This window comes from Ictidomys tridecemlineatus, chromosome 11 (assembly GCF_052094955.1).
Source record: "Ictidomys tridecemlineatus isolate mIctTri1 chromosome 11, mIctTri1.hap1, whole genome shotgun sequence".
NCBI lineage: Eukaryota > Metazoa > Chordata > Mammalia > Rodentia > Sciuridae > Ictidomys > Ictidomys tridecemlineatus.
This window is the reverse complement of record NC_135487.1, coordinates 51,329,727-51,348,023: the sequence shown is the minus strand read 5'-3', so window position 1 is coordinate 51,348,023 and position 18,297 is coordinate 51,329,727.

Below are 18,297 nucleotides of genomic sequence, written 5' to 3'. Positions count from 1 at the left end.
GAGGTTAAATCTAGAGCAGTGGTCATCAAATTGTAGCCTGAGAACCTGTTTTTGTGCCTAAGATGTTTTGAGCCCTGCTCAATTATTTATGTATTGTGTATGTCTGCTTTCATATGACTGCTACAGCATCAGAGTTGACAGTTGTGACAGAGACCATATTGCCTGTAAAACTGAAAATATTTACTATCTGATCCTTTAAAATAAAAAGAAAAAAATGCTTGCCAACTCCACATCCAGAGAATTCAATAAATTCTGTGTGTTCCAAACATCCCATTGGAACTCCTTTGTTTGACTGTTCACATGCATGAGTCGACCAAAGCATCCAGTGGGCAGCAGCAACTTCCGATTCAGAAAATTATGAAAAGGGCCTTTCCTGGAAGACCGTTCCCAGTCCTATGAGAACAAGGACCTCTACCCACAGAACTTGAGGCTGTGAGAACACAAAGCACAAATTCCCCAGCGGAGTCACTGGAAACGATAAAGTCAAACTTACTTCCATCTCTTTCTTGCTTTCTGGATCCATCTATTCCAGTTTGGAGGACACAGTACTATATATTTGCCATTGGTTTCTTTAGCACATATTGGTTTCCCTTGAATGGTGCTGACCCAGAGCTGGTGTTCTAGGTAAGGCTCAGAAGCCTATTCCAGTGCTTTTAGGGCACCAACTTCTGAGAACTAGAGTAATAGTATCATCAATGAACAGAGCAATCAGACACCCATTATCTCACTTCCTTTCCAAGAATTGGGTCCCTTAGTCTAAAGAATCATTATTTCAGATATTGCTTCAATTGTCACAGTTTCGATAAGCCCTCAGAATTTGGCACTGACAGAGATACTACAGACAATGAGTTCCAATAGGTATAAATTCCTGCTAAGGACAAATGGCTCACCACACCATGTTAGAAGGTGTGCAATGTGAACACTCCACCTGGTAAAATTCGGTGGTTAGGACTACTTTCATGAGTGCAGAATTTGTTAAGTCAACAGGGCCCCACCCTCAGAGGAGTCAACATTAGGCTTATGTTTGCTGTTATCTTGAAGAATTTTTTTTTGAGTGGAGGGTGGTACTGGAGATTGAACTCAGGGGTGCTTGACCACTGAGCCACATCCCCAGCACTATTTTGTGTTTTATTTAGAGGGTCTCACTGAGTTGTTTTATTTAGAGGGTCTTACTGAGTCTCACAGGCTTTTGCTGAGGCTGGCTTTGAACTCATGATCCTCCTGCCTCAGCCTCCCGAGCCAATGGGATTACAGGTGATTACATCACCACATCTGGCTTATCTTAAAATTCTTAATAATTTTTGAACAAAGGGCCTCTTAAGCTATCTATGTAGCCAGTCCTGTGCCTGATCTCCCTCAGAAGGAGAAATAAATCAGCTTTGAAGAAAAGAAACCAAGTAATTGACCCTAAAAAATAGCATCTACCCCTGCCCCAAATGGCCCATGTGCATAAGCCCTGATGTGAAGATCGAAGCCAGATGGACATTCACAGGACAAGTCATTCCATCCACCTGCTATTTTAGAGCCTCCTCTGATGGGAGCCACTCATGCCTCGTGTCAGTGTAAACCTTTTAGCACCAAACTCACCTCCCTCCCATGGTGATTTCTGCTGCCTGAGGTTATATCAACTCAGGCTACTAACTTATCAAATAATTTCTAATATCTTAAAACTCTAAAGGGAAGAAGTCAAATGTGTTCCCTTGGTTCCAAGTAAACTCAAGGACCCCCTACTGACTTCCTCCCTGGAGACTTTTCATGTGCTTTCCAAGGGTCAGTCTCTGCCAAACTTGAAACATCCTACGGTGCTTTCACACAAGGCAATGGGTACAGGGCCACCTGACACTTAAGAGATGGAAAGAGATGACCCAGGTGACCCTTTCCAGAGCAATATTTGCTCCTAAGACTCCTTCCCTCTAGATAAATTAGAACTGAAAGCCCTTTAAGTGGCAACCTATTTTATATAAAATAAAGAGCCCTCACTTGAGTAGAACTCACTATAAGATCATAAGGAGGATAATAAGCCATGCTGGGGATTTTGTGCTTTTTCTAAGGGTAGAATTAGAATTGAGGAATTTTGAATAGAGAAGAGACTGATGAGATTTGTATTTGGGGAAAAATATTCTAACTCCTATGTGGAAGCTGAGTTTTAGAACAGCATGATTGGAAGCTGAGATTCTCCTAAGGGGGTAATTGGAGGTTACGGTTGGCTAGACTGAAGTTGTGACTGTGATGATAGAAATAAGTAAATTGAGTGAAGACACTTAATATGTGGGACTTATTTGTATATGGGACATGAGGGAGAAGAAGGAATCAAAATAAGCACCCCAGTTTTAGACTTGGACAAGTGGACGAATACTAGGATTGGCCACTTACTCTAGGTACACAGAGGAAAAGAAGGGCTGGAGGGAGAAAGAGATGATGATATACTACTCAGCTTGGGATTCTCTGGATTGGATACAGACCAGGGGCTCTCCAGCCACGGTCTGGATTAAAGCAAAGTCTCTTGTATCACAGTTTGAGCCCTCTAATAGAACACAGAGGGCCGTTCAAATGAAGATGTCCAGGAGAGAATTAGATCAATGGGCCTGGAACTAAGGAGAAATAGCTGATGAAAGACATGAATCCATGCATCATCAGAAAACGGTAATAGGCCAAGCCTGGTGGCACTTGTCTGTAGTCCAAGAAACCCAGGAGGAGGACCACAAGTGCAAGGCCCTAAGCAACTTAGTGAAATGCTGTCTCAATATAAAAAATAAAAAAGGCTGGGGATGTGACTCAATGGTTTAGCACCTCTGAGTTCAATCCCAGGTGCCAAAAGAAAAAAAAAAGAGAAAATGAATAGAAACTGAAGCTATGAAAATGAATAAGCTATTCCAGGGAAAATATGTATACTGAAGAAATAAAAGGGTCTAACAGGCCCTAAGAAACACCAAGGGAAGAAGAGTCCCCGTGGGATGTTGAGAAAGAGTAACAAGAGAGGTCGGAGAAACATGAGAATAGGAAATCATAGAAGCCAAGACAATATTGTGTTTAATGGAAGAAAAAGTTCTCAACACAGTCACATGCTGCCAATGGAAGAAATAAGATCCGCAGCAAGAGTCACTTTTCTGCTTACACGGCCTCCAAAGACTCACATTTCCTTATAGAGTCATGTTCATGAGCATGTAAGCGTTGGGGTCTGCTCAGGGAAACAGCACATTAAAGAGAGGATTTGTTGCAAGGAAGCCAGTCTTAGAAGAGTGAAAGAGCAAAAGACCACTGCAACAACCCAGGGAATAAGCACAACAGAAAACAACTACACCTCCCAGGACGGACATTAAAGGGAACAGACGGCGATTCCAGAACTGAAGAGGTGGGGCAGCTTCGGAGGGCCTGGAATTCAGTCTTCTTGGAAGAAACTCCAAAGAGCTGGTGCTCAGACTGCTGCAGAAGGACAGAATCCAGGCAAGGCCCAGATTATTAAGGGATGTGAAGCCCCCTCCAGTGAAGGACTGTGGCAGGGCCCATTCACTGACCTCCAAGGGAATGCCCAGGGACACACTGGACTGGCAGCTAAGGGGCACGGAGGCACTTATCCATGAGAAACATACACAGGAATAGGAAGTCCACTTCCCCTTCTTTCACTTTCCAGCCTCCTTCTACTACCTTCCATTGGCAAAACCTACCGGTAAAGCAGCTGGTGAAAGAGTCTGGGAAATGCAATTTGCAAAGTCCCAGGCCCAGCCTCACAGATCATATATTAAAATGTGGGTTGGTTGCTGAGAGATAACAGACTTTTTAAATGCCAGAACACATGGCACATAAGACCCTGCATAATCTGCCCCCACAAAATAATGTAGCTTGAGCTGTGAAATCCAGCTTTACCACTTACCAGCTGTACAAACAGGAGCAAGTTACCTACTTCTAAGCTTCTGTTTCCTCCGCTGTATAATGAGAAATAAAATAGTACATATTCCCCATTGCACAATATATATGGCCTGAAAAACCAACTCGTGTGCTACAAAAAATCACACTAAAAATAAAGGACTCGGGGGGAAAGTAAAATTGGGCAGATTTCTCAAAAGCTGTGAAGCTTTGCAAGCAGAACACTAATAAAAACAATAGAAAGCTCAACTCTAATAGGGTGGAGATGATATCATGGAAGGACTAAGAAAATGCAGCTAGCAAAGGAAACTGCAGTGAGTTCAGACAGACAGGCACGTGGATCTGCCATGAGCCAGAGGCTGCTGCGGTAAGGCTGGACTCTCCAGAGAGGGAGCCCCAGGGCGAACTCTCATTTTTAATTTTCTTAAAATAGAGCAGTAAGGGCCCTCGTCTAAGCCACAGTTGAGCTGAGGGCTTTCTCATTTCCTGCTGAAAGTTCTAATCTCATTCTTGTTCTTCCAATTCCCCTTGCCTAGAAAAAAAAAAATTGTTTGGACCAACCCAGTTTCATTATTCTGAAATCATTCCAATCATGTGTGAGTTATTAGTGTTATGGAAACACATACTTTAATCTGAACAAATGATGCCAATATCACAGTGTTTTGTGACAGTAAATAGGATGTTTTAGCCAATTTTTTCACCATTGTGACTACTTTTAGCCTGACCAGCACAGTTGTAGAGGAGGAAAAGTTTATTTGTGGGCTCACGGCTTCAGAGGTCTCAATCCATAGTACAGCAGATTCCATTCCTCGGGGCTCAAGGTAAGGCTGAACATCCTGGCAGAAGAGTGTGGCAGAGGGAAGCAGCTCACATGATGATCAGGAAGCAGAGTAAAAGCAACTCAACACATCAGATACAAAATATATACTCCAAAGCCACGCCCCCAATGCCCCTCTTCATTCAGCCTCGCCCCACTTCATCCAGCCACACCCCACCTGCCTTTAGCTACCACTCAGTGAATCCTATCAGGTGACTGAGTCACTGATTGGGTTAAGGCTCTCATAACCCAATCATTTTTTTTTTCTTTTCTGAACCTTCTTGCATTGAACTTGTGGGGAACTCCCAAACCAAAACATAAGATAAACAATGAAAAGTGTTGAGCTGAATATGGAGCCCCCAGGAAGATACTGCTAGTGCCATTTGGGCCCCAGCATCATCTTCAGCTGCATCCTCCCTTGTAACCTGTGCTCCAGCCATCCTAAACTATGAAGTAGCATCTACCATTGATTCTTGCTATCTGCATGGTCGCTTCCATGGTTGATTTTATTAACAGTGAAGGTTTCTGGTCATAGAACTTGTTGATTGCATCTCACACAATCACTCATAAACAAATAGAAGATTAAGATAGGCAAATAAGTTCAACAAATAAAGCAAGAATCAGAGAGTAATATCTAAGTATTACTTTCAAAGGAGCCAGATGTTTAAGACAGTGAGCAAGAGGGAATCAAAGCCAGAAAGCATCTAAGTAAATCAGATAGGCAAGTCCTTGGTTACCTCCTGCAGCCATACAGCCTTTCTGGTGACACTGTTCAGCCAGGTTTCTGCTTCTGAAGTGTTAATGCAAGTGTAGCAAGTCATGTGAGTGACGGCACATACCCTTGATTTGGGAGCAGGTAATCAAGAGCAGCCCTGTTACCAGGAACTACATCTGAAAAGGAAATTTTTTAAAGCAAAAAGAAGAAGCTTGCAAAGCAAGACAGGCAGCAGTCTGAGGTTGAACACTCAGATAGCCTTGTCTACAAGTGCTTTTATTCTGAGGTGGTGGTGGTCTCCCTGCATGCTTGTGGTTCTAGCAGAGTCTTTTGTGACTGTTAATATCAGGCAGTCATGCATAAGAAACCCTTTCTCCACAACTTCCCAGCATTATTTACTTTTTTGATAGGGTTGACACAAGTGATTCCATTTTGATTCATTTCTTTTACATTTCCCCCTTTTGAACATTGCAAACCAACCATACTGTAGCTAGGGTTTGACTGTCTCTTGTCACTGAAACACACCTGATCCAGTTGTTGGTCTCATCAAGTTCCAGGTTGGAGGGGAAGTGATTAATGTTTGGGAGTTGATGTCAAAACCCTTTTAGCCGTATTTGAGAAGCAAGGAGGTTTAGACGTGGAATTTCCCAGAATAAGCTTACCTAGAGTTCATTTCTAAGTTTGATTCTATCTGTTGTGCCTCAAAGCACTGGACCAGCATTATTTTGTTAGGAGTTGTACTTCTGCAGAATTTTATAGGAAGCAAGTACCAAGATTACTAATCAAAACAAAATTGACAAGAGTAAAACAAATCCAACCTGTATAACCAAGAAACATATTTTTTTCTTTTTTATTAGACCAATTTTTGCCAAAGATCAGAGAGCTGTATTCAAGAGAACTTACTGCAGTTACCTTTATGAACCTCACTTTAGATCCTCTAGAGGAGAATCAAAACTGTGGGTGCCAATAGCCATAGTTAGAGATCTGACAACCGTTCACAACTGACAAAAAGCAGTTTAGTACTGACAGTACAGAGCAAGCCATATCAAATTTCTAGGAATCTCATACAACTTTGGAATTCCTACAGTAAAAGTCTAATATGTGTCTTTGGACTTCCAGCAACCCTCTACACCAAAAAGATTTAATTCTAGATTTTTTTTTCAGTATATCAAAGGTTTAAAACACTTGGTTAAAAATAAAACCAAGCTGAAAAATAATTTTAAGGCACAAAGTATAAGAAATGATAGAATCTTTGTTTTCTAGGCCAGCTGCCTAAAAAGTGAAGAAAAACCTCACAATCTCCTGTCAAGAACAGATGACTGCTCCGAGAAAACTGCCACCTAAACACAAGGGATCAAACACTAGCTTTACACCAATGTACCTTCAATATCAGTGCTCAGACTCCAGAAAAAACTATCAACAGCATTTGCCAACTTGATCATACATGAAATCTCCCTCGAGATTCATTCTTTCCAAAATCCTTTTATAACTTTTAAATCTTTCACTTGCCCAAACCCTTAGTTTTGTCTACCTTTTTCCCCAAACATATCTTGATATTCTATAACGTCATTCAAGAAAACATGTCTCATTTTCCCTGCAACAATGGTCTGATTTGCTCCTGGAATTTTTAATCTTAAAGCAAAATCTAACCAGCAATCACCTCAAGTTATTCCCTTGTCACAGTATGTGGCTGTTCCGCAGCCTGAGCAAAATCTCTGAGAAGTTAAGTAAGTACCTGAGTATTTTGTAGATCTGAAGACACAGCTGCAATAATAAACAAGTCTTATTTAAAGCAATTGGTTTTGTGTTGTTTGAAAGCATTTAGGATTTAATTTATGAATGCTCATTTATTTCTAAATCAATTCGGTACCATGTAGACATGAAAGATATACACATGCATACACAAGTATAGATCAAATGTAGACAGAAGAAATTCTTACAGTTTTCATTTAGATTCTTCATTTGCTAATGTCCAATAAGGATTTGTAGACCTTTAGACTATAAATCTTCTGATAACCTCCTCCACTGCCCTAAACAAATCTTCTTAAGTCTTTCCATCTTAGCTTGTTTCCAAATCAGATCCCTGACTTTGGTGCAAAACCCTTCAATGAATAAGGCAAAGAGCATTTTCTATGCATGTGCAGCCTGAGAGAGTGCCTGGGAAAACTTCCTTGGGTTTTTTTTTTTTTTAAGCTTTTAGTTTATCACAGGTTTCACTCATTTTAGAAAGAGAATCTTACAGGGAAAGAATTCCAGAATCTGTGGCTAAACTCCTCATTGCTCTGCTAGACCTAGGTTTCAGAGCATTTCCCTTTTTCCCTACCTGGAAGATGCACCCAGATAAATGAGACAAGCAGAAAGAACTGGGAGAATGGAAAAGGACCACACAGAGTATCAGGTGTTGAAGTTACAGGGATTGTCTTAAAGAGATTTTTAAAAGGGAAAGTATCAGGGGGAAGCCACAGCTTTCCATCTGGCTTACCAAAAATTGTCATAGTTCCAAGATTAAAAATCCAATCCAGGCCCTGGAAGTGACAGCCCAGAAGTCTGCCCACCAGACCACTGTCTCCAGTGCGGGAGAAAAAATGTTAGAATTTTGAAAGAACTTTTGTTTTACAAACAAATTCATAAGAATTAAGGTTACCTATTCATATGGGTTAACTTTTTGAAGTTTTTTCATTGTAGGTCCTATGTAGGCTGTGGACCAAAATTTTCAGTTGAAGCATATCCCATAATAACTTGTTTTTTTTCTTTTCTTTTTTATTTTAAAGGCTCTTTTTCCTTTTATCGCCCTTCTTTCTTCTGTTTCAAATAAATTGAGTTAACTCTTAGTTGTTGACATTTTTGCCAGAACTGCATGAAACAGCAAGCTATCAAGCAGAGTCAGCCAATTCAAAATAGGCAAAGCTAAAAGCCCTTTACATGTTAACCTTATAACTGCAGTTTAAAAATTATCTGAAAGATGTCCACAAGAAATTTTTCAATTAGCCATCTTGATCAAACAAAATATTAAATTCAGCCTGTAGAGGTCACCAGAAAATGTCACAATATGCTAAAGAATGCAGGAGAGATCCCTACAAAACAGGAGTGGTGTGGCCCCAGGAACCCTCACCACAAAGCTTTACCCAGCAATTCTGGGGGCAGTTTAACTGGATGAATTTGAATCAAATTCTGGCTCCATGACCCATTTTCAGGCCATTTCTTTCCTGATTTCAAGAGTACTGGGACAAGGCTGTAGCTGAAAATCACCCAGTTTGGAAAATCACCCAGTATGTCCCAACAGGTTGCATATCGGAATTGAATTAACATGACCTATTTCTTCAGAATTCAGACATGGCTGGTCAGAAGTGTATACTTACGTAATTTATGCTGCAGCCCAAACCGAGTCTCAGAAATCAAACAAAACCAAGAGAATTTCTTTGAGCAGAGATTCCCTAATTTTCCCCTATTAACAGGTGTTCCCTAACTCCAGACCGTCTCAATGAAGGATAAACCAAGGTTTCCTTTCATGAGTCAAATATAGGGCATTTTCAAACCAAAACCTTCACAATGAAGGCCAAACCAGAGCAAAGAAGAATTAGGACTCCAGTTACCTGTACTCACCAAATAAGATGTCTTCCAAACCCACAAACTGTTTCTATATTGCAAAAATGAAATTATGTTTGTGAGAGCACCCTGCTGGAGATAATCTCCGGGACAGACAGCCCAAACAGCTGCTGCAATTCATCTGTAGTTCTCTGTCTACTGGCAAGGAGCTGAGAAACTGTGGAAAAAGTTCCCTCTGGATTGGCTCCTGGCTGATTTGCCAAATTGTTACTAAATGAGGCTCATTTTGCCCACTGCACAGTTTGTCAGTTACTGAAACAAATTTTGCAAGTGAGAGTTTATTCACCAGGCAATCAAGAGCGAGATCATGGGAGCCCCAAGTCTCATATCTGCCTCTCCAAGAGTAGGGCTCAGAAATATTTATTGGGGGGAAAGATGATTGGAGGTTAAATAAGAGCAGGTGAAGTGGCTTAAGTATGGAGAGTTTAAGAAATAACAACTGGTGAAGCAAGTTAAGTCTAGAGAAGCAAATAACTAAGAACAGGTGAAGTTTAGAAGTTTCAGAAACTAGGAGCAGTGGCTTATTTGTGCTTAATTTCAAGAGTACTGACCATCTCTGGTCAAGCTCCTTCTGCATTTTCTCGGATGGCCAGCAGGTGGCAGCACAGCATAATGCAAAGTAGAAGGACCTTGACAGGTGCTCTGGGAAAGCGGTTTGCCAACTGTCCCCAGTTTACCATGGTTCAATTCACCATGTTTTACTTTATGATGGTGTGAGAGCAATATTTCTCATTAGGAAACACTTTACATTTTAAATTTTGAAGTTTTCTCAAATCAGTGATATGCAAGATGATATCCTCACAATGCCAGACGGTGGCAGCTAGCTATAGCTCCCTGGCAGTCGTACATGACATATGGAAGGAAAAAGGCGACTACAGTAGTGTCCCATTGCTAAGCTATGAAGTCCAGAAGATTAGCTGTGTTAAATGCAGCTTGATATGCTTTCAACTTGTGGTGGGCTATCAGGATGTAACCTCACTGTAAGTCAAGAAGTGTGTGCACTTTTTCATTATGATAATTGATGATACATTTTCACTTCTTGAGTAACTTACTCCTACTCCAATTAACAGCCCCATCACTCATTGGAGACATGGAGCCTAGCAGCCCGCTGTCCTCACCCACTGACCATTCTAGTTTTTACATCATGGAAAACCCTCTGTTTAAGTTGAGATTTTTTCTATGAGAAGCACCTATTTGACAAACTGGTTTTGACACAAGTCTTTTAACCTCCTTTTCTCATTCTTCTCCTGACTGGTTCTGAGGTAATGAATAATTAATTATTCATTAAGTCCCCCATTTTCCCACTAGGAATTTTAAGCATTACAAGGATTTAACTGAGAACACAGAGTTGAATGACCATCATGACATTTGCTACATGCGACATCCTCAATGACTGTCTGCTATATTGCCCCTTCCTAAACAAAGTGAAGTGAATCGAGAGATAATCTGTTATGGAGAAGAGGAGTGTCATTTCAAATAGTTTAAATAATTTAAAAGAGGCAAAAACATGATCTTGAAATAATAAATTTTAAATAATAATAAATTTTCCTTATTGGCTTATTTTAAAAAAATTTTTTTAGTTGTTGATAAAAATTTATTTATTTAGATGTGGTGTTGAGAAACGAACCCAGTGCCTCACACATGCCGCGAAAGCCCTCCATCGCTGAGCCCCAGCCCCAGCTTGTCAGCTCATTTTTAACTATCTTGCAGAATGTAAACAATGTCAACATTTCATTGTTCTAAACATTTCAAGTTGATTTTGTTCAATTACCTTCTATATACCAGGCACTGTCATAGACACTGGAGGTACAAACAGAAAGAATACATTGCTTTGTGCAACTCTCTGGAAATGGACAGTATAATAGGAAAGCAACAGAATTAATGAAACAAATATTACCTACTGGAGAGCCCGACTCTCACCATCCACACACATGGTGGCTCTCTAAGAGGAGCCTGAACCAACACTGTAGAAGATGTTCTCCGTCAGTTTGCACTGACCAGCTTCTTAATTCCCCACCTCCCCCAGTGTTGGTTATATGATTTGTTTATTGTACTTTGAATACATTTGTCACAGTCAGCTTTCCATTTTAACCCCCAATATCCTATTAAAAATCTCATCACAGTAAAATTCACTTTCTGTGATGTAGGTTCACAGGTTTTGATAGATGCATGGAACCAAATGTCCAGTACCACAGTTCTATACAGACCACTTCCATTGCATGCTTGGCCATCAAGTGCACATGCACCCCTTTTATCCAAAATCCCTCTCATTACCTCAAGCCCTGGCACCCACTGATGAGTTTTCATCCCTGTACATTTGCTTGTGAAATCAAACAATATGGTGTCACATCTTTCCCTTAGCAAACTGCAGACTCAGTCACAAGGTGGTCAATCAATGGTGTGTTCCCTTATATCGCTGAGTTATGTTGTGTAGATGGGCCACTGTTTATTCATTCACCAGCTGAAAGACGTGGGCTTGTTCCCAAGTTTAGACAATTATAATTTCCAATTATAAAGCATCTGTAATGATCTATGTAATTATTTTTATGTGTGTGCATGATTTTCTTTAATGTGACCATAGATATTCATCTTCCTTGGGTAAGTTCCTAAGAGTGAAATTACCAAATCATTGGATGGTGTACAGATATATCATTTGATGGTATATAGATATATATTTGATGGTATATAGATATATTAGAAACTGTCAAACTGTTTTCTAAAGTAGTAAAATCCCTTTCCATGGTAACCAGCAATATCAGAGAGTTCCAGGAGCCCCACAGCCTCTCCAATGCATCTAAATAACATACTTTTTGACTTTAGACATTCTTATAGATGTTTAATGGTATTTATATCATTTTCCTCCCTCATTTTTAGTGATTTGGAACCCTTTTTCATATGCTTATTTTCCATCTTTGTTGAGATGTCTGTTCAGCTTTTTTGCACATTTTTTATAAAAAAGAATTTATTTTCTAATTGTTGAGTTTTGAGAATTTTCTCAAAATTCTCTCTACTGGTTAAAGCTCTTAGTCTGAGATGTGAATTGCAAATGTTTTCTCTCAGTGTGTGGCTTATCTTTGACAGTGTCTTTCTAAGAAAAAATAATTTAATTTTAATATAAAGTCCAAGTTTTCTTTTACAAATTATGATTTTGGTGTCATATCTAGAAATTGTCTTCCTTAACCCAACATCATGCAACCTTTCTCTCAGGGCACCTTCTAGAAGTTATGTGGTTGTAGGTGTTGGTCTATGATCCATTTTTGGTTAATTTTTTTATACAGTGTATGTGACCATAGTTTTCATCTTCCTTGGTTAAGTACTTAGGTTCTTAGTAGACTCGGAGTTTTTTCTCTGTTGTGATTCTTCACCATCTTTATCAAACATTTATTGTTATGTTTGGTTGAACTTTTTTCCTTGGCTTTCTGATTTATTCTGCTGATAAATGGGTCTGTCCTTTCACCATTACCATGTTGTCTTGATTACCGTGCCTTTGTAGTAGGCAGAAGTCAGTAGTGTATGTCTTCTTTCTTTTGTGCTGGCTATTTTAGTTCCTGTGGCATTCCACATAAATTTTAGAATCCGCTTGTCAAAATCTATGAGCAGGCCTTCTGGGATTTTTACTGAGATACTGTTTATAAATCAACTTGGAAATAATTGACATCTTAATAAATTTGAGTTTTCTGATCTATTAATAGTTTTTTTTTAATTTGTTTGAGTCTTTGATTTTATTCTTCAGGATTTGTAGTTTTCAGCATACACATCCTACATGGATATTGTTAGATTTATACCTAAGTATATTTTTTGGTGTTATTCTAAATAGCATTTTAATTTTTAATTCCATGGTTCATTGCAAATATTTAAAAACATATTTTAGTTGTAGATGAAAGAAATTCATTCTTTCATCCACCCATCCATCCATCTATCCCTCCCTCCCCCTCTCTCTCTCTTTCTTTCTTTCTTATGTGGTGCTGAGGATTGATCCTTGTGCCTCACACATGCAAGGCAAGTATTCCACCACTGAGTTACAACCCAAGCCCTCAAATACAGTTTATTTTTGTATTTTGAATTTGTATCCTGCATGCTTGCTAAATTTATTTAGTAGTTCTAGGAGGTTTTTTGTAGTCTTTGGGATATTCTGCATATATTATGTCATATCATCAAACAGAAGGAAATATATTTCTTTTTTTTTTCTAGCCTGATGGCTATACCTTCTTCTTTTTCTCCTTTTTGTTCTTTTTTAAAAAATCACTATTTAGGATTTCTTGTATGATGATAAATAGATGGTGAGATAGCTAAATAAGATTGGCTTATTCTCAATCTTAGGGGAAAAGAATTAAGTCTTCCCCCATTACCTGTGGTGTTAAATGTAGGAATATTTTTAGATCTCTTCATCAGGCAAGTTTCCTTCCATTTACAGTCTTCCAAGTATTGGGTGTTGAATTTTGTCAAATTCTCTTTCTGCATCTACTGAGAAAATTATATGGATTTTCCTTTTAATCTATTAATATGAGGAATTACATTGATAAATTGCTGCTAATGAACCAGCTTTATGTTTCTGCAATAAACCTCCACTTGTTTGTGCAATACTATCCTTTTTACATTTTACTAGATTTGTTAATGCTTTCTTAAAGATTTTTATGTCTGTAGCTTTTTTTTTTTCATGTAATGTATTTGTCTGGTTTTGGTACTGGGGCATCCAGTAACAATAAAATATTGAGAATTGTACTCTTCTCGTTTTATTATGGAAGATATTGTACAGAATTTAAAGTTTGCCAAATGAATTCACCAATGAAATCATCTTGGCCTAGAGTTTTCTTCATGGGAAGGTTTAGAATAATAAGTTCAATTTCTCTAATAGGTACAGAACTATTTGTGTTATCTATTTCTTCTTGACCAAGCTTTAGTAGTTCACATATTTCAAGAGATAGGACAACTTTATTTGATGTTGTACCTTCTAAATTTTTATTGGGTTGTGCCATTCTGAGCAATTCAACAGTCAGCAAGATTTAATATCTTCAAAGATTGACTCTGAAAAGCACCTGGCTTGAGATGTGGTTAGGAACCCAGTGATGATAAAATTATGGCAATTCAATACATATTTATTTAGAGAAAAAATGACTAGTTTGCTCTTTCAGGCACTGTTCTAGAAATTATGTAGAATTGAATAAAACAAGTATCGTGCCCTCTTGAAGTTTATATTACAGTGAAAGATACAGATATTTTAAAAGTAAAGCAAAGTCAATATTAATATTACTTCAGTTGGAGGATGGTTTTGTTTTTCTAAAAAGAGCAAAGTGGAAGAGCACAGCTTTAGATCATTTAGGTCTTGGAGGGGTTCTGAAGAAATCAACTTGGGCAAACATTTGCCTGAAGTGAGGGAGCAATTCATGAGAAATTTCTTGAAATTTTAAAAAATGCATTTCATGTAGACAAACACAAAACAAGAACCAAATCACCATGTTCTGATCAGCCTGAGTCTAACATGTTCTTACCCAGTTGCACTCCTTCTACCTCTTGACAAGGATTTTGGTGAGCCTTCCTCTTCTGTGGGTTTCTTCCACTTTCTTTCCTAATTAGGAGAAACAAGAAAATACTACTACAGCCCATCTTAACGTCTATATATTACTAACATGTAGCCCACAAATCAAATTTTTATTTCTGCAAAGTCACTAAACTTACTTACTAAGAGGTTTAATTTCATTCACAAGCTGAGCTTGTGGATTTCTGGGTCATCAGATTCATGTCTTTCATCAATTTTGAAACACTGTCAGTCAGAGGACCCTTTGGCTAGTACTTTTCCCCTGTCCTCTCTATTATCTTTCTATGGAGCTCAAGAGAGCTGTGTGGAATCTTTTAATCACTCTTCCTTCTTTATCTTTACAGGCAGCTAGCTGTACGACAGGCCCAAATGGCTGTAGTGAGCTCCCCTTGCCAGAACTTCTAGTGGGCTGTGTTTATAGTGTGCAGTCAAGGTCATAAACACTCTGATTCAGCATATATATATATTCAAGGCCATAAACATTTGCTTGTGAGCCTGCACCTATTGACATAACCTCTTGGCAGTGTGCCTTCTTTGTTTGGCCTGCATATAAAAAAGGTCTATGGAAATAGCTCTAGGGCCTAAATGGAACTGGCTGGGGTTGATGCTAGGGCTGGGGGCTGGCTAAAGACTATTGCAGTGTCTGAATAAAGCATGTCTACTATCCAAACTGCATCTTGCATATTCTTCTTCCTGCTAGATCCCAAATCTGTTTCCCAGGGTCTGAAGCATCCCCTGAGTTCAATTCCAGGTATAAAACAAAACAAAACAAACAATCAACAACAAACAAACAAACAAAAAACCATCTTCCCAACTGGATAAGATTTCAAAACTAATCATCATAATGTATTAGTTTTCATAAGTAGGATTAGTGTTATATGTCAGTGAAGAAGATTTATTTCATAAAACTAATTTCCTCTTTTGTAATGTTTTGTAACTATCCTTTCTGTGGCTTTCAGTGTGTATATTTTTGGGTGACCTGCTGACCTGCATCCCCTCTATCTCCAGGTATTCAGCCCATGAATCTCTTCCTTTCAGGCTTGATTACTTCTTGTCTGAAGTTTTCCTGTTTTTTATTGTGCTATTCTTCCCACAGCCATCACACCTCTACTGATTCCCTTGCTCTCTGGCACTCTTGGCCTATACATCTGGCTGATCTGTTGAGTCCAGTCATCAATCTCAGCTGGGAGTATTTTTTCTGCCAGAATTTGTGAGCAGAGTATGCATGGCAGATAGACAATACTGGGCACATATCGCTGAAGTTGCTGAAAGGGGGAATTTCTGGAATTGAAGTGGGCAATTTGTCACAAGGACTCTAATGAGTCAGTTGCCCTGGAGAATGTAATTAGCATTTCTGACTTCAAGTGCCCTCTACCGTAGGTCAAACATGTACCAGCTCTGAGAGAAAAACCACCTCCCCAGTGACTCTCACCTACTTCACCAAGATTTCCTTTCCTTTCAAGCATTCTCCTCAAAGGCCTCATTGGTCTAAAATGAATCATCCCTTCCCCTGATGTTTGACAGGGACCTTATGAAGCACAAGAAATATGGTAACACTGAATGTAGGTGGTTTAAGGAACCTTAGTGAAGGCCATAAGAACTTCAGCGCACAGCATTCAATGTTCCTTTCTACCTTCACTTCCCTCCCACCCCCACTTCAGGGAAGAGGTCACAAGGAGATTCTCAGAAATAGTCAATGATCACATCAATAGTGGGTCCATGATCAAAAGCAACCTATGACCAAACGTGAAAGATGACGGTAGGACAGGACAAGAGTGGTAGAACTTAACAACCAGCATGTCTTTCTCTCTCTCTCTCCCCTCCCCAACCTCCCTCTCTGTCTCTCCTATGGAATACAGAGAAGGACTTGAATCTATACATATCCATAAGTAGAATCACCATGAGAGATAAGCCAGGATAGCGGTTGAAACAGAGATCATAACATTTTCTTCTCTTGGAGGTTCGGACACTGATGAATTTCCAGTTCCAGTTCCAATCTAGACTGGAAGCTGTTGGCCACATGGGCGGGTGCTCATGGATCACCACTGAGAAATGAAGAGGAATAGACGGAGAGCCCAGGCCCTCACTCTTAAGGTAACCATAGAATGAAAATTTTTTTTCAAAATAAATGTAAAGAATATTCATTCACTTCATGAAATAGCATCAGTTTCACAAAGATTAAACAATTTATACTCAGTTGGAACCAACCAAAGTAGCAAGTAAGAAAGACTCTAGCATGTAAAAATTTCATGAGTTTGAGAGATTATGAGGTCTAAAGTGTTAAAGTTGATAAAGTGACCCTTTTGCATCTCCAGTATTCTCAGAACATTAGGAAACATACCACAGAAGGCCTATTTAGCTAAAGTTATTGCTTAAATTAAACCTCTTCTTCCTTAAATTGTGATGGATATTTTTTTTTAAATCAAAAGAGCTTATCCCACAAAAAGATATGCAATAACTTAAGATGATCAGCTAGGATCCAAGACTGAACCCAGTATCCACTCAATGTGTCTATATGCATGAAGCAGAATGTGGGGAGTCTGTTTTAAGCAGTAGACTAGATATTTGCAAGTCTAAAGCCAGCCTCACCAACTTACCAAGGCCCTGAGCAACTTAGTAGGACCCTGTCTCAAAATAAAAAGGGTTGGAGATATAGCCCAAAGCTCAGTGGTTAAGGGTCCCTGAGTTCAATCCCTGGTACCAAAAAAAAAAAAAAAGTAGCAGTCAAACATCAAAAATGAATCCACAGTTTAAGAAAACACAAGAAAATAAGCTACTATGAGCTAGCAGAAATAGTAATAGATTTAGATGATTTAAGATTTAAAATACTGGCATCTTCAGCTACAGAATATAAATGATTACTTAATAAGCTACATTAAAAAAATAGATGTTGGAATTTTAAAAAGATGAACAAGAAGCCATAAAATTGAACAGGTAGATTTGGAAGAGAATTCCTAAAATTAAAAAGTTAATATCATTGAAATTTAACATGTTATAAATATTTGATAAGGCAAGGGTAGGCTGCTCTAACAATAAGACACAACAATAATCCATTGGTTTAGAGGAGACTGAAGTTCATTTTTCCTCTCACATAAGAGACTGAGAGAATATTCAAGATCAGCATTGAGCTGTCCTTCACTTGGCAATCAGGGGTACAGTGTGCTGCTCTGCCATTCTCTAGGTCCTTTCTTTCAACATTTTGGGGTTGTAATGGATTCCTGCTAATTAGAAGGGAAAACACAGAATGAAGGAGGCTGATCAGGCTTTGCATTTCCATCTGGTAAGTGACATACATCTTTTCTGTTTGTATTCCTTTGGCAAGAACTTATACCTAAGTGCATCCCCAGAGTCCCTACCCAACCCACTCACCTCACGCAAGCACTGACTTACTTTCTGTAACCATAGATTACTTTGAATTTTCTTGAATTTTAGATAAACAGACTTATATGGTATATAGTCTTTTATTCCTTAATCTGCCTTCTTGAAGTCAGTACAATTATGTTTAAGCCAATTCATATTTTTGTCTACATTAATCATTTATTCCTTGGTATGTCTGTACCACAGATTTTGTATTTGTTCACATGATGACTAGAACAACACTAATACCAAATGGATTTGTCAACATATACAGAAATTTCCACCCAACCACACAAAACATTCTTAATAATACACAAAACATTCTTCAGTGTAAGTAACATATTAAGTCACAAAATAAATAAGTTTAAGAAGACAGAAATCATACAATGTATCTTTTGTGAT